Source organism: Aptenodytes patagonicus, chromosome 2 (genome assembly GCF_965638725.1).
Source record: "Aptenodytes patagonicus chromosome 2, bAptPat1.pri.cur, whole genome shotgun sequence".
NCBI classification, from domain to species: Eukaryota; Metazoa; Chordata; class Aves; order Sphenisciformes; family Spheniscidae; genus Aptenodytes; species Aptenodytes patagonicus.
In genome coordinates, this window is record NC_134950.1 from 114,671,152 (window position 1) to 114,687,215 (window position 16,064).

At 45.0% G+C, this 16,064-nt stretch overlaps 1 protein-coding gene across 1 annotated transcript in view; it reads right to left on the minus strand.

Moving 5' to 3' along the window:
* The window catches only part of RALA (RAS like proto-oncogene A), a 29,042-nt gene extending 24,992 nt beyond the window's left edge, over window positions 1-4,050 (minus strand). Inside the window, exon 1 of the mRNA XM_076330783.1 lies at window positions 3,998-4,050. The gene's annotated coding sequence lies outside the window, so the exon portion shown is untranslated. The remainder of the gene's footprint in view (window positions 1-3,997) is intronic.
* Window positions 4,051-16,064: the final 12,014 nt, after the last annotated feature.

Genomic DNA, 16,064 nt, shown 5'->3' on the forward strand with positions numbered 1-16,064 from the left:
AAGCATCATCAATTCCACTAAAGTAACGATTGCAGAGTTACTACGCAACCAACTCTCTTCATATCTCTTGTTTGTGCTACCTTCTTTGCATTCTTGGCTCCTCTCTGTGTTAGCATTATAAACTGATTACAGCATAGCTTATTTTGAATTCTCTATAGTAACTGCCTTTTTCATTACATCTCCTCTCTTTATGTTGTCCAACCTTTCCTACACACCTCTTTCTCCATTTTTCCCCCTCTATGCACAGCCTGGACACTTCAGTGTTACCAATGTATTGCCCCAAAGGTGCCAAGAATTTTGATAGACACAAACCTAACCCTAAACAAAACACTAGTAGTAAAGACTAAGCCACTCTCCAGGCAAAGGCAATCCATTCTCTCATTGGGTCATTCTAAGGCAGCGTTACTTAGCCTATACTACATTTCTTTCCAACTTGTTCCCACCCCTAAATCCAGTACTGTTTTTTCTGTAGGAATTTCAGAATTTTTTTGCTGCTGTGTAGAGCTCCTAAGACTCCGAGCATAAGCTTAACCTTGGTTATGGTTGTGGGTTGCACATCTACCAAAGAGATTCGACAAGCAGCTGTGCCCACTGACAAATCCTTGGTTGGTAGGTGCTCACTCTGATTGACAATAGTTAAGAAAACATGATGAGAAGCAAAACAGGATTTAATAACTCTCTGGTCTGTCTGCAAGGCACATTTGCTATAGTTAAAGTGACTCTAAGTTCTTTACATCCACAATGACTATAAATAATTTCAGATTCTGCAGACAGTAAGACTTACCAATAACATTTTAGAACTACCCTGAGAGCTGATTTTAGGTACTGCAACAGACGAATAACATATAACCGTTTCTTCCCTACTTAGTAATTTATAAAATGTAAAACATTTTGCAGAACATTCAGTGGATGTACAGTAATTATACCAACTGTTCTGTTTTCTTGGTTCCTCACACAATTCTTCATAAGGTAGGAAGGAGACTTAAAGCAGTTGACCCATAATTGTGTGTGTGATGTGGGCAGGCTATAATATGTTCACAAGAATGCTGTCACTAGCCTACGAAACTACCTTGTTCACTTAAAATAGATTTCAATTTAGATGCAAAGTAATTTCAATAGCTTGGAGCCATTAGAAGTTTACTGGAAGCTGGCTGTAAGCACTCTCAAGGGGGTGGGGAGTTCCCTGTCCAGAACACATGTGATCAACGACTTATTCCCAGGATGACTATATCCTATAGCACTTGCTAGAGTGGCAAAACAAACAAATCTAATCACAAAGTTAAAAGATTTTTCTCATATAATTATTTCTTCTTCAGTTGTGAAACTGCAGGGAAAATAATGCTGTTGTCAATTAGCCAAAATGCAGTTGCCTAAACAACTTTTTATGTAACAAGACACTATCTACATTATTCTTTGACACCGGAGACTGCCACGCATCAATTTCTAAGACAGCAACGTCCTTTGCCTCAGCAATTATTTTCTTCCAAGACAGATGCAGTTGAAATTTAACAGGAGTAAAAGCCCATCTTAGACCACCCCTGTTTCAGGGTAATCCCTTAGAAAAAGTATATGCACGGATGTCAGCGCATGACTTAACTGAGGTTAAGAACACAACTGTTCTAACGGAAGTCAGTCTGAATACAGAAGACCCATGGACCACTGCAAGGTCTCCAACAACAGTTATTTAACAGTCTTGCGTTCCTCCTTGGTTGCTTTTAGCCAGCACTGCCCTATCCTCACAGCCACATCTCCCCCTGCCCCCCTCTCCCACCACCACCCCCCCCAAATAGCCTACTATGTCTATGGATTATTTATGTAAAGAGTACATGCCCACAGGTGACACAGATTACAACAAATGCACAGCTAGGAGACATTCTAGCTTTCTCTTTCATGGCTAAAGAGGTCTAAAAAAAAAAACCAAAGGCAACATTATTTCAACATTGCCAAAGTGAATGCAACTCAAACTACTTCACCTTAAAACGGTTATATTTTTTCCCCTTCCTCAAATTCAGAAGAGCATGACAAAGCAAAGACTGAGATCAAGGAATTTGCAGTAGTAAAGGAATACATTCACTATTTAGTATCACAGCTTATTTAACCCCACAGTTAACCTCTCATGCAGTGGACTGAAAGCTTTTTTTGATCTTTTTGTGCAACAGTATGTCACATTCTCCCATTTTTACAGAAAAGAAAAGAAAAAAAAGGGTAAACATCCCTAGCACTGGCAATCCCTATAACTTCTACCATTTGGAGGCTTCTGCAGAAAATATTTGACAAGCCGTCTCATAAGCATAGACTGAAGGGTTTAAGTCTACATCAGAGATTTACATATTACACAGTTGTTCTTCATTCTATGAAGAACGCTCACAATTTCCCAGAATTTAAATGTTGAGGTACATGCTATTAGATGAATAAGTTGGCTGAGAAGAGGATTTTTAATTAATTCAGTTATAATCACTATTAATTATCCTGATAACTAATAGAATGCCGATATCTTCTCCCAGTCCATGCAGCCTGTCTCCCAGGAGCTCCTCTCTTTTCAGTTTAACTTTCATTGGAAAAGACAAAGAACAACTGATCGCTTTTTGTGCGGACCTCTCCATAACCTGTCTATCTCCAGACATTGAAATGCTGGCAGAGGTATCTTTCGCTTCCACTCATAGAAGTGTAATGGTTTGCACTGCAGAATGCAAAGTCTCTTTCCAATGAGAATTGGTAACGCAAGCTTGAAACAAAACACTAGGGTCATTTTGAGTCTGAAAATAAACATTTTGGCTGTCTTTCTGCCAGGACGGTTCAGTGATGCTACAAAGCGGATACACGGATCATACATAAAAACCTCTCTCCAGGTGACTCTTGGGATACGTATGGCCCACTTAACATCTTCATTTCTAAAGAGACTCGATTAAGGGGAAGAAGCTGAAGCTATTAGCTTCCATTTAGAAGAAACCCAAAAGCGAACACCAAATTATTTACCTAACCAAAAACGTGAGCATTGAAAGGCTCCTTTATGTAGGGAACTTAATAGGCATACTTTGCACTTCTTCCTTTTGTTGCAGGCAAGCACAAGCTATAGTTACCAGCAGAGCCTTTTAACGTGTACCACTACAGAAAAGAACAGCACACGAAGGCGAGCAGCAATTAAACGCTACAGAAACGCTGCTCTTACTCATCCTCAAACTGCAACGCACGCACGCAGAGGCTCCGGCACCCGGCCGCTGCCACGGCAGGAGCTGCCGCCGCTCCGTCCAGCCTGGCCCGGGCAGGCTCGGCCGGGGGATGAGAGCCCCGGCTCCTTCCCCCGCCAGCCCCGAGGCGCGGCCCCTTTGTTCGGGGTGAAGGCGCTGCCGCGCCGCGCTCCGCCCTCCGCAGGTGCGGGCGTTGGCCGCGGTCACCCCCGCGCCCCACGGACGCGGCGGGGACGCCGCACCTGCCTCACGCCGCCGCCGCTCCCGCGGCAACAGGAGGCGGCCGCACCCCCACCCGGGGGCTCCGCCGCCCCGACACCCCCTCCCCGCTCCCCTCAGCGCCCGGGCGGGCAGCGGCAGGCCTGGGGCGGGAGGCCCCCAAGCTGGACGCCCGTAACCTTCAGGGAGCGGCCGGCTACCGGCCGCCGGACCCCAGCCGGAGGCTCCGGGCCCCGCCCGCGGACGCGCCCGCCTTTCCCCACACCCCGGGGTGGGGCCGGCAGGCAGAAACCGCCGGCCAGGGGCGGCGGGGCGGCAGCCGCGCCCCAACGCCGACCCCCGGGCGGAGGAGAGCGGCGGGCGCGGAGCCGCCACGGAGGGCGGCGGGCCACGGAGGGCGGCGGGCCACGGAGGGCGGCGGGCCACGGGGGGCGCCCGCCCTCCCGCTCGCTCGCTCGCTCCCCCCCCGCACCGGAGCGCTCCCCCGGTGGCGGGCGGGGAGGGGTCCCTGCGCTCTCGCTCTCCCCCTCCCCAGCCCCGGTGGCGAGGCGCCGGGCGGCTCCCCCCGCCCCGCGCTGCCCCCGACTCACCTGCGGCGGCGGGGCGAGCTCCGCTGCCCGCTGGAGGAGCGAGTGGGGAGGGCGGGGCGGGCGAGGGGAGCCCTGGTGCCGCCTGGCACCGCCCCCGCGCGCAGAGCCGGCGGCGCGCGCGGCCCGCGGCGGAGGGCGGGGCGGGGCGGGCTGCGCCGCGCCGGCGGCCGCCGCAGAGGCAGGAGCGTGGCCGGGCGCGGCCCCGCCCCCTCCACCGCGCGGGGGCGGGAGTCGGGCGCCGAGACGCGCACGCGCAGTGCTTGCGTGGCCGCGCGCGGCGGAGGCGCGGCGGGGAGGGGAGCGGGCGCGCGCGGCGGGGCAGGGGCCAGGCCGCCGGTGCGCGCGGGCGGAACCCGCTTCCGGAAGGAGGCGGGGCAGTCGGGAGGCAGCTGCTTCCGTCAGGGCGCGCGGGGCGCCGGGTCGGGTGGCGGCGCGGAGCCCCGCCCAGGAGGGGCCGCGGGGCGGGGCGGTGGCGGTTGGAGGAGCCGTTGGGCCGCGGCGGCGGTGGGCGGCGGCCGGGGGCGGGAAGCTGGCTTTCCCCCGCGGAGCCGACCCCCGAGACCAGCTCGGGGGCCTGTTCCTGGCAGCAGCTGCTCTCCCAAGCGGGGGAGGGGCCCCCCCGCCTAGGTCAGCCCGGTCTGGGGGCTGCGTCCCGCTCATCCCAGCGGCGCGTTAACTCGGGAGCCTAGTGGTGGCGGGGTGCCTGCTTCTCCGCCTTTGTGTCAGCCGAATCTTTTAAGCGAGACAGTGAGACAAACATCGTAGCTTCATGTCCGCTCCTCCTTCCCCCCAGCTAATCCCCGATCTGGCGAATAGATGAGGCATGTTCTGCCGTGGTAAGGAGATAAGTTCCTGACATCTGTCGCTAGATTTATAAACGCGATTATTGTTAATGGTGAAAGCAGAACGTGAGCTATCCTCAAGGGACAAGCACAAGCTGAGGAAACATTTAATGTACTGAGTTTAAGAAGAAGGGAACATGAAGCACTGAGATTGTTAGGGGGCTTTTTATAGTCATGGACCACTCCATGCGTGAAGGGTTTTGTAGATGCCAAACAAAATGGGAAGACAGAGTTTCCATGTTAGTAGCAGTAATTCAAATAATAATAATGATGCCTTAATAACTGTCTTTCACTGTTAAATCATTGACTTAAATGGGAGCTTTGTGTAAACACAGCATGATTTGAACTCATAATGTAAGTGATGTAATGGAACCTAAGCATCGTCTAGAAATTGACTGCTCAGTATGTGTTTTTGTTTTATCAGGCTGTAACCATTCAAGGGATGACACAAATTGTTTTGACCATTCCCCTCCTCCTCACAATTACTTGGCTGAAGGTAGTTTCTAAGTTTGGAAATTCCAGTTTTTGTCACCTCAGCTGGAAATCTTTGACCTCAATGTTCACAACATGCAGCCATTGCGCTCTATTTGCAAAGCAGGTGCACTTTAAAATCTTCTTTGTTGTTCTCTGTGCTCAGTTTTCTGCAATTTTTGACATCGTGGACATTTAGGCAGTGTTTAGTCCATCTCCCTCTAGGATTTAGTTTCATTGGCCTCATATTTCAGTATGAGCTAATTTTTGCATGTTCCGCAGAGTTTGAGAAACTGATAGCAATAAAGGAGCAATCCAGATGCAGTTCATTCTGATTAAAATACCAAAATACGTTCATTTACACAAAGAAATGTTGGATTCTGTTAAGTGGAGGGGGGAAGAAAAGGGGGGGAGCGGGGAAGGAAAGCTGGTAATACTGAGTCAACAACAGCCAAAATAAGACACAAAACATTGTGGATATTTCATGACGGGGAAAAATTTGCATGCTAGCTATGAGTAGCCTTTTCATGAGACCATGAAAATGTTGGAAGAGTCTTAGCATGACCCTGTACACATATTGATTCAGGGGTCTTCAAGAAATCCTGGCCCAACTTCTGCAGCCCTTTGAGTATCTATATGCTCTATTACTTCTTAATACCTATTCCAGAACCCTTCTGTTGGAAGAGTGGCTGCATCATAGTTAAGGTATCATTAATACTGTGGTCTGCAGCCATTCAATACTTCCTAGCGTGCAGAGAAGCCAAGAATGATTATTCTGTCTTCAACACCTGCACTCAATCATGCCCTGAGATCACACAGTTTTAAAAATCATTGGTTGCAGAAAAGGTGTCACTGGTGGTTGACAAAAGCCACATGCAGTCACTCCTATTCTCCCTCTCTTGTTCCCTTCATCTTTTCTTGACCAGTAACCGTACCCCTTCCCTTCACATTGTCTGGAAGGGAAGCTCCATTGCTGAAGTCAACCAAGTCTTTGTACTGATTTTAATAGCAGTTTGGATCACACCTAAAAAGTATCAAAGACGTTCCTTTGGTCATTAGTGTTCTGGTTCAGATCAGGAGCGCACCTCTGAAACTAAGTTCTCGATTGTCCTGATTTACTCTGCTTTGATTTGCATTGTAGAGTGGTCTTGGAACAGGCAAACTGGACTTCTGTAGGATGGGACACTGCGATGCACTGCAGGAGTGCACCTCAGGTGCTAACGGGCATTCTGCCTGTGGGACCAGACTAGAGCTAGCCCAAAATAACCTCCCCCTGTAATACATAGAGTGTGGTTGCCAGGACCTTGACACCAACTGTTTCACTCTACGGAAATGCTCCTTTTGCATCATGCTGCCTGTTAGACATGGCCTTTGTTCTTTTGATCTCCCTTTAGAGCTGCCTTGTTTAAGACAACACGTCATTTTATTTTGAATTTTTGTCCCGTGGCCCAAGCTGCATATCATAATGCAATAAAAAGCAGTTTACAGCACACCCCTCGATTTGTGAAATGTCCCCTGGCACCCTGCCTGAACCAAGTGGAAAAAATGAGCTCTTTAACCCAAAACTAACAAATATTTCCACGAAAATGCATTACATTTATAACTCCTATTCCATTGCTAACAAGTGACCATAGTGAGAGCATCTCTGTAGCACCCGTGACGTTTTAGGGCATGACTCTGGCTCCTCAGTGTAAGAGAGCAACTGGTCAGAGGAGAGTAGGTATTGCAACTGTTCCACTCCATTGACTGCATGGGAACTCGGGGCTGGGCAGCCCAAGGTAGCAGCACGTTTGAATTGCTCACTGCTCTCTTGCGTTTAAATGCTACAGCAGACGCCTAAAACCATATAGTCAGTGTAGTAGACACTTGCAATGCGGCCCTTACACATAAGGGTGTATGTGGTGATTGTCCTTTGTTATGTATTAGCATATGTGCCAGCACAGCTCTGCACGTAAAGTAACTTGCAGAGAAAAATTACAAAGTGTAGTTACGCAGAGAAGTAATTAATTGTGTGCTAGTAGTGTTCGCATTATGTACCATAACACAGCTAAGAAATCAACTGATACTGACAAGGATTTCACTTATTTTAAAAAGCTAAAGATATGGTGGACATCTCAGACAAAACACGTCCGAATCTTTGGGAAAAACATTGATGTGCAACTTCCTTTCCCAGGGAGCAAAAAACACTTATTCCCTTTACTTTAGCACACGTTTTATAGCACACCATATATATCTAAAGTATGCATAATTTAACACTAGAATTTTATCTTAGATTTCTGTTAACATGAATGAAAGAACCACATTCTTTGGAGAACCACCTTATCATGCATAAAACATCTATTCTTCCTTCAAGAGCTCAATGAATCTTCCAGGGTGAGAGAGACTTCATTTTTCTAAGGGACAAAATAGAAAGGGAACGAAACCACTTACTGGTTTTTGAGGATACCCTCCTATTTCAGCCCAGAATCAATTAGCCTGGCATCTGCTGGGTCTGTGGGTGTGTGGGCCTTTGTGTTGTGAGGTATTGCTGAACTGAAATCAATACAGGGAGGTAGGATTTCCTGGTATTACAGGTAATGTCTTCTCCTTTATGCTGGCGGCACAAATGTATTAGAATTTATTAGACAACATTTTATTACCAATGCATAAGGACGCATGAAATGTATTTGTGATTTAATGGAGTTTCTAAGTAGCAGGACTGAAGAAAAGAAACCACCCAGCTCAAATCCACCATGTATTCTGGGGGGAATCACCTCCCCAACAAAAGGAAAGAGCTAGAAGCTTTCACCTGCCTCCAGTTTGTACCAGTTGTGAGAAATCATAAGTAACAATGAGTGAAGAATATGGTAAACTGTTGCTTGACTAATTATCAACATAGTCATACTTCCCAAGTTTGGAACGCTGTGTGCTTTTGTGTGTGTTTGTGTAAGGGATAGTCAGGTTTTAGGGACATACTACACTTAAGGTATATAACTGGCATGCCCAAGCGTAGACTTGGTATGTAGCTCCCGCTTTACACAACAGAGAGCGATGGCTGCCTTGAGAGGGTGGTGCATGTATTGGGGGGTTGAATCTCCCCGAGTGTGCCTGTTTCTTTCCAAAAACTAGCAGGAGAATCTGATGTGACAAAGCTTGTTTTGGTGCCTGCTGTAAGGCAGTACAACTCCAGGTCTTAGGGGACAGCCTACTGGATTGGGATTCAGGTCATCTTAATTCTACTCTGTGCCGGTTTTGGCTGGGATAGAGTTAATTTTCTTCACAGTAGCTGGTATGGGGCTGTGTTTTGGATTTGTGCTGGAAACAGTGTTGATGATAACACAGGGATGTTTTTGTTACTGCTGAGCAGCGCTTACACAGAGTCAAGGCCTTTTCTGCCTCTCACCCCACCCCACCAGCGAGTAGGCTGGGGGTGCACAAGAAGTTGGGAGGGGACACAGCTGGGACAGCTGACCCCAACTGGCCAAAGGGATATTCCACACCATGTGACGTCATGCTCAGCATATAAAGCTGGGGGAAGAAGAAGGAAAGGGGGGACATTCGGAGTGATGGTGTTTGTCTTCCCAAGTAACGGTTACGCGTGATGGAGCCCTGCTTTCCTGGAGATGGCTGAACACCTGCCTGCCGATGGGAAGTAGTGAATGAATTCCTTGTTTTGCTTTGCTTGCACGCACGGCTTTTGCTTTACCTATTAAACTGCCTTTATCTCAACCCACGAGTTTTTGCACTTGTACCCTTCTGATTCTCTTCCCCCATCTCACCGGGGGGGGGGGGGGGGGGAGGGGGGCAGAGCGCACAAACGCCTGTGTGGTGCTTAGTTGCCGGCTGGGGTTAAACCATGACATACTCTCACAGTGTCACTAATCTGCTCTGATCTTGGCCAGTCCACCAGCCGTCCATTTCCCACCCCAACTTTCATCTGCCTTTTATATTTAGAGTTAAGCTCTACAAGGTAGGAATAGTCTTTCTTTCTCTATGCTTTTGCAGCACGTACAACCCCGGGAATATTTTTTGATGTGCAGAGATAAACATCAGCTATTCTCAAAATGAAGCAATCCAGTCCAGATTCTGAACACTGCAAATCAAGACACACACACAAAGGTTGTGTGGGCAGTTGCTCCTACTGCTTTTGCTCAATGCAAGGACATCTTAATCTTTCAGCTGACAGAGGAGCTTCCAATCAGCTGTGACTGCCTCCAAACCTGTCACACGTGTCCCCCTACACTCGCAAACGGATACATACTCCCTAAAAACAAGATAGTGGGATTACTGTAATAAACCGTTGGGTAATGAGATACTTGCATTTGCTTAGCTCTATCAGCTGTCCAAATGACATTATTCTCAGTACTCCATCTGAGATAGTCATGGTGCTTAGCACTCATAGCTTTCTTACCATTTTGAAAAGACAATCCACCCCCAAAATGCTTTATGCCTATAGAGAAACTGCAGTGAAGTGACTTGAATAACAATGAATCCACAAATAACGGCGAGTTTGCAGTCATTCATCTTGTCATTCAACAGAGCTAGGAGAAATTACATCATTCTAGTAGGTGACTAGGAATCTGGAAATCTGAGATTTGAGGGTTACAGCACAGTTGGTTTATGAGATACTAGAATAGACAAAAACGTTATTAGGAACATAGTTAAGGAATTACCAAATGTCTAAAAATATACAGGCACTAAAATGTATAATACAATGTTTATTGCATGTATTTATAACAAGTCTTCATAGTTTAATTAGTTTTGGTTTTAAAACGTAAGATATGAAAAGCAGTATCAAATTGCTTAACCAATGTAGAATGATGTAAAATATGTAGTTTATATGGAGTACCTGTCTATATAGCACTGGTGTAACATCTTTAACTGGCATTTGTTGGGATTGAGCTCCTTTATGGTATTGTCTTTCCTGAAAAATGTGTCCTTCCCACATACTATTTTACTGAAATCAGTATTTGCCACTGAGTGCTGTTTCTTTTTTTAGCCTGCATGTTATATAACCTATATCCTGATATACATTCAATCAGAACACTTAAGCCTAACAATCATCTCCAAACCAATATTGGTTTAAAATAGCTCAAAGTAGACCTAAAGCCATTTCACTTTTCTGTCATGAAAATAACACAAAAAAATTGTAAAAATATTTTTACTAATCTTAGAGTTGTCTATATAATTATTTTTCTCATCTTTTCCTTTTCTGCTTTCCATAACCTTCCTTTTCTATTGCTCCCGTTTTTCATACTTTATATGGTTTCATACTTACTTCATGGTTTTTATACGTCCTTTTACAGCTCTTCCTGTTGTGTTTCTCTAGTCTCTTTCCTTCTTTCTTTCTTTGAAGGTTTCCTTCTTACTTCTGACGGGGATGTGCTATAGCAGAGTCAGGTAAACTGCAGTTTGGTTTCTAGTTCTGTGGCCAGCTTCAGGAGTCACTTCCTCTCCCCATCTCTCTGTTTCCCAGTCTGGAAAAAACAAGATAATTAAGCTGAACTCCTGTGTGGTTAGCTTTGAGGCATACTGGTGGAAAGCTCCTTTCAGCACAATTATTCTCTTTCTCTATTTCACCTCTTCTCTACCTCAGTTACCTCCTCAATGCTCATCATGATTTTCAGCTCCTCAACTAACTCTTAGCTCCCATTCTTCCCCCCCTTCCAACAGTAACATTTTCAATGTGGACCTTCAACATACTATGATTACTAATTCTGCCATATTCTGCAGATTATGTGCCAGCCGTATTCACTTTATCTCTATCTTGAAGGACAGCTGTTGCAGCTCTTAAGTGATGGGTTCCATTGATTTCAGCTGTCTAATGTCAGTAAAGAACATGAATGATGGTGCAACACCTGATTTTAGTTATAAAAATGATCAGAAGAGTCTTAGAAAGATGAGAGATGTGGGATAAGCAACAAATGTTTAGTTATGAACACCAGTTACGGTGTCCTAGAAAACCTTGTAAAGGGAAAATGTGCACATGTGAAGCCAGCCCTCCCATGTTCATTCATAAGGTTATTTAAATTATGGTCGCATGTCTCTTTGGGAAAAGACTTAGGCAAGAACTACTTGGAGATTATAATGCTAACATCAAGCAGAAATCAAATGTTAGCTGTATCTTGGCTATGCTCTGAGGAAAAGATATGCCCTGTCAGTGTCAATGCGTTTCTACATCCATGGCCGTTTGCTACAAACCTATTTTTTTGATGTCTGTCTATATAGCCTTTGGCTTTGAAGGATCTTAATCATTTTCAGTGAAGGAGTAGGAAGCCGTCAAAGCCTGCCAATGTTAAGTGCCTCAGACTACAGTGCCAGAAGTGCTATTCAGTAAGTTGTGAAGTAAAACTGGTTCAGCCTATATGGCTGTAGTGAAATAAAATGCAGACACCAGTATTCTGATGTTACTCTCAGGAGCAAAAGATTTACACTCCTTAACTGTGGAGATGATGTAGAGAGTGAAGGAAAGATGACAAAACATATAGTATTATTTATGGGTTGTAAAGCAATAAACTACAGGCCGTATCAGACTAAGCTATGGTTCATAAAAGCTAAGCAGCACTGGGTTTAGCCTACCATGGATGGAAGAGCACCTGGGATAGATAAAGGAATTGTTTGAATGCTCACCATTTTTTATAAACACTGAATCATGTTCCAGTTACATGCCCATTTTACAGCTCTGTCACTGCTGATCACTCTAAAATCCCATGGCACTTTGTGAAAGAACACGATATTACCTCCGATCTCCTGACCGAGTATCAATTCAGATAATCACAGCGACACCTCTTACACATCCTGCAGTTCTAACTGGAACCGCTGGGTTTCACTGACCGCCCCAGGCCCCAATTCTGTATTTAGACTTACTGTGGGCTGTTATATAGCTGCTCTTTTCTCTGATCAACAGTTCAGCTGAGGGCTTCTGGAAAGATGCAATTCCAAGAAAGTGATGGAAGCAGGCCAGTGAAGATATTGCTGGTGATTAATTTTTATTCTTTAGATGAAAAAAAAAATCAAGACTGGATGTAAGATTAATAGAAAAAAGCAACTCCCAGCCCCCAGAAAGAAACCAGAAACAAAAAAATACACCAATGTTGCACTGAATATGGAATTCCTGGAATCTTTTCCAAACTGCTATCATTAAAATGTATCAACAGTACGCAAAGTTTTCCCTTGTTCTGTATTAAATCTAGAGTATCTTCATGAAACAAATAGTTTGCTTGAATTCATGCAAGAATATGAATGGAAAATACGTTGATCCTTTCTCAGAAAAACAAAGTACCATTCAATGAAATGGAAAGATCATCAGAAATGGAAGAACTATGAAATTACAAAATGTTATTTTCATATGAATCACAATGTTCCCAGGCATGCATTGTGAAGCATATTACGGAGTCAGGAATTTAGCAAGATGCAGAAAACCATGACAAAAATAAACAAAGTAGTAATAATAATGGATTTCTCAAAAGATCCCTAAAGAAGCGTACAAGTTTTAACCCTTTAAAAAGGGATAAGATAACCTCCAATTATTTGAGAGTAAGAGAAGATTTTCTCTGGGGACAACTTATTTTGTAACTGTGTAAATGAAAGTTTCTTTCAGCAGCAGTTTTTGCTGAACACAGAGAGAGAGAGTAATCTAGAGCAGGTGGGCATGCAGGATTCATCCGGTAATTCCCATTATCTTTTATACTGATGATAATGCTTGGCCAGTTGCTTTTTTTTTTTTTTCATGAACTGACCCAGTTAAACATTTGTGTATCTAATATGCCTGAGATGCTATAATTGGAACATTTTTAATTATTCAGCACTCTTAACTCTTCTCGAGTGTGGTAATTTGATACGACAGTTCTGAATACTGCAACAACACCTTGATCCGAGGAGCTTTCTGACAATGCTTAAGCTGCTGTTTCTCATGTATGATCTTAGCCAATGTTACAATTTTATGTAGGTATGAAGGCTACTACTTGTCTTGGAATATTTGTCTTGTTATGAAAATCTGGCACTATCCCTATCCTGGAAAAATTATGCATATTCATCTACCTAAATACATACATTTGAGCACAATGCAAAAGGTTATTTTGTGTTTAAAAATTAAAGTGAATTTTAGGCTTATCAGCCATGCTGGACTGTGATTGCTTAAACTTCAAGTCCTCTGTTTATTTGCAGAACAGCTATTGTGCAGAGAAGGTAAGCAGTGGCATGCTTCCTTCCATTATTTTGGAAGTGTTCTCTTCAAGAGGGTCAGCAAATAATTTACTTTTCTGCTTATTCAGGACATGATCAAACCACTGGAGTCAGTATCAAGATCACAGAGACTCCAGCGAGATCTGGATCAGGGCAAACATTTATGAAAATTACCACAAAAACATTAAACACCACTAAGTTGTGGTATGTCGTATGTGCACACACCCATTCACATGATCTAGACTGAGGCAACCTGCTTACTTTACATGGGCCATAGTACATGTTCTTGCCCAGCAGAAAACATTTCAATACATTGTTCAAGCAAACCTAAGCTAAAATGCCTCTCTAGAAATGCTGAAAACATGTTTTTAAATGGATGCACCAAGTCACAGGCAAAGCTCATGATTATACCTACAGTCGCTTCTAATGTCAGTTTTAAAAATAAATGAATATTCAATAGCATAAGCCAAGCTAATAATTTTAGGGAAGTGTGATCTACCACAAGTGTGGAATTACATCATCAATTTACTTGATCACCTTTCACCTCCTTTGTAAAAGCTGAAATGCAAACATATTTAACTCTTTCAGCTGCATTGACTTTCCCTAAGTAATATGCTTGACACTTATCTGTTTGGAGACAAATACCACTTTTTGGCACATACCTTATACTTCTCCTGGGATCCCTAGGTCCATATGTAGTTTTCTCTGTAATCTTAGTGAGGCCACCGGACTATTTACTTTCTACTCAGGTACCTACATACGAGTCCAAAATCATCTTTACCTGTTATGAGACTATTTCAGGCACTACAGCATGACTGATGACTGCTGAAAACAGAAAGTATGCTGTAAGACATCTTGAAACACTGCCACACAGGGTTTATGTAGGAGACATGCTCTTCTTGCTGTAGACCTGCCATTCCCCGGTGACCAAGTTTCAAGCTAGTGCCTATACAAAGGTCCAGGATTAAACCTTGAACCTCACACTGCCATTGTGCCTGATTCCTATGTACAAGGAGACTAGCAATATGAAGTGGCCACAAAAGGATGCACAAATAGAATGCAAACATTATAGATAGCTATAGTACTTTTTTTTCCCCCTTTCCACCCCTGATCTAGACAAAAAGCTCCCTTATGGAGTGCTTCCCTGTTTTGCTGAGTGATTGTTGCTATCATACCTCCCCCTGCCTTTCTCCCCCAGTTAAATTCAGTCTTTTCCTGGGGGTGCTTCACCTTCTGAAAAGATGGGGCAGACATTATGCCTTCTCCTTAGGACTTAGATGTGGAAGAGCGTGACTGACAGGATGCCTCACCCCTTCTAAAAATTAGCAGAGTTGAGAGGTGATGTTGCTGTGCTTATCAAGCTTCTCAAGTTCAAACACTAACCCCTGGGGACCAGTTTTGTGAGGGAGCAAGCCTTCTGCCTTGCACAGCACCTGTGGGTGCTGTGGTGCAGGTGCTACAAGTAGGAGCCCTGGTTTCTTGTGGTGTGGATGGAGATGGAGGTACAGGGTGGGCTGCAGCCCTCCTGTAGGCATCAAGGCATGGGTGAGTGGGAACGTTAGTGGGGGCACGTTCCCTAGTAGGGGTGCTTGCAAGAGCTGGTTGGAGTCCACTGTTTCCCCTTTCCCCAGCTGGTTGAGGTGGCCTGCTTTATAGGGGACTGTGGTTTCTGCTCTGTCATCCTCCCAGCAGGAGGAAGATGCTGCCAGCCCCCACTCACCATCTCTGCTTGGTGTATGCAAAGGGTCCCTCTCCTAGGCTGTCTCCCTCTCCTGCTGCAGTGCTGCTAGCTCAAAGGGGACAATTCTCTGTGGCTGTTGTGCCCTCTAGGTCAAAGAAGCACTTTGCAATGTTTCTTCTGGTGCTAAGGGGCAGAGCAGAGTGGGTGGCATGTTGCAGGGACTCAATTTCCTCTTATTAATCAGTCTGGAGTCTTCCTGCTTGTCTGAGGCTGATGTGTTAGGAAGTTCACTCTAGGTTTATTCCTGATGGAATTAGTGGCTATGGTTGTACCACGTCTCAGCAAAAAAATTTCTTTGAGCCTCTGGATTCTGTGGAAGGCCAGAAAGAATATTTATAAGGAGACTGATGATGGGTCTTCTCCTGGTCTCGTTCTCCTTCCTTGCCATCCCAATGAGAAAAAAAAACAAAGTTGTGACTCTGCATTGAAATTATCCCTCTGCAAAATCATAGAATAGTTTGGGTTGGAAGGGACTTCTAAAGGTCATCTAGTCCAACCCCCCTGCCATGGGCAGGGACATCTTCAACTAGATCAGGTTGCTCAGAGCCCCGTTCAACCTGACCTTGAATGTTTCCAGGGATGGGGCATCCACCACCTCTCTGGGCAACCTGTGCCAGTGTTTCACCACCCTCATCGTAAAAAATTATCTCTAATTTTTTATCTCTAATCAAAATAAGCTCTAATGAGCTCTAGGTGGGTGTAGAAATCTGAATATCTGAAACCCATGGCAAGGCCTGGGTATTTATTAAGAATACACATATGAGACTGTGTGTAGGTAAGGAAAGCCTCGTTGGTTTACAAGCTGAAAATCAGGCTGCATATCTGTATTTAATATTGAGAATACTTGCCT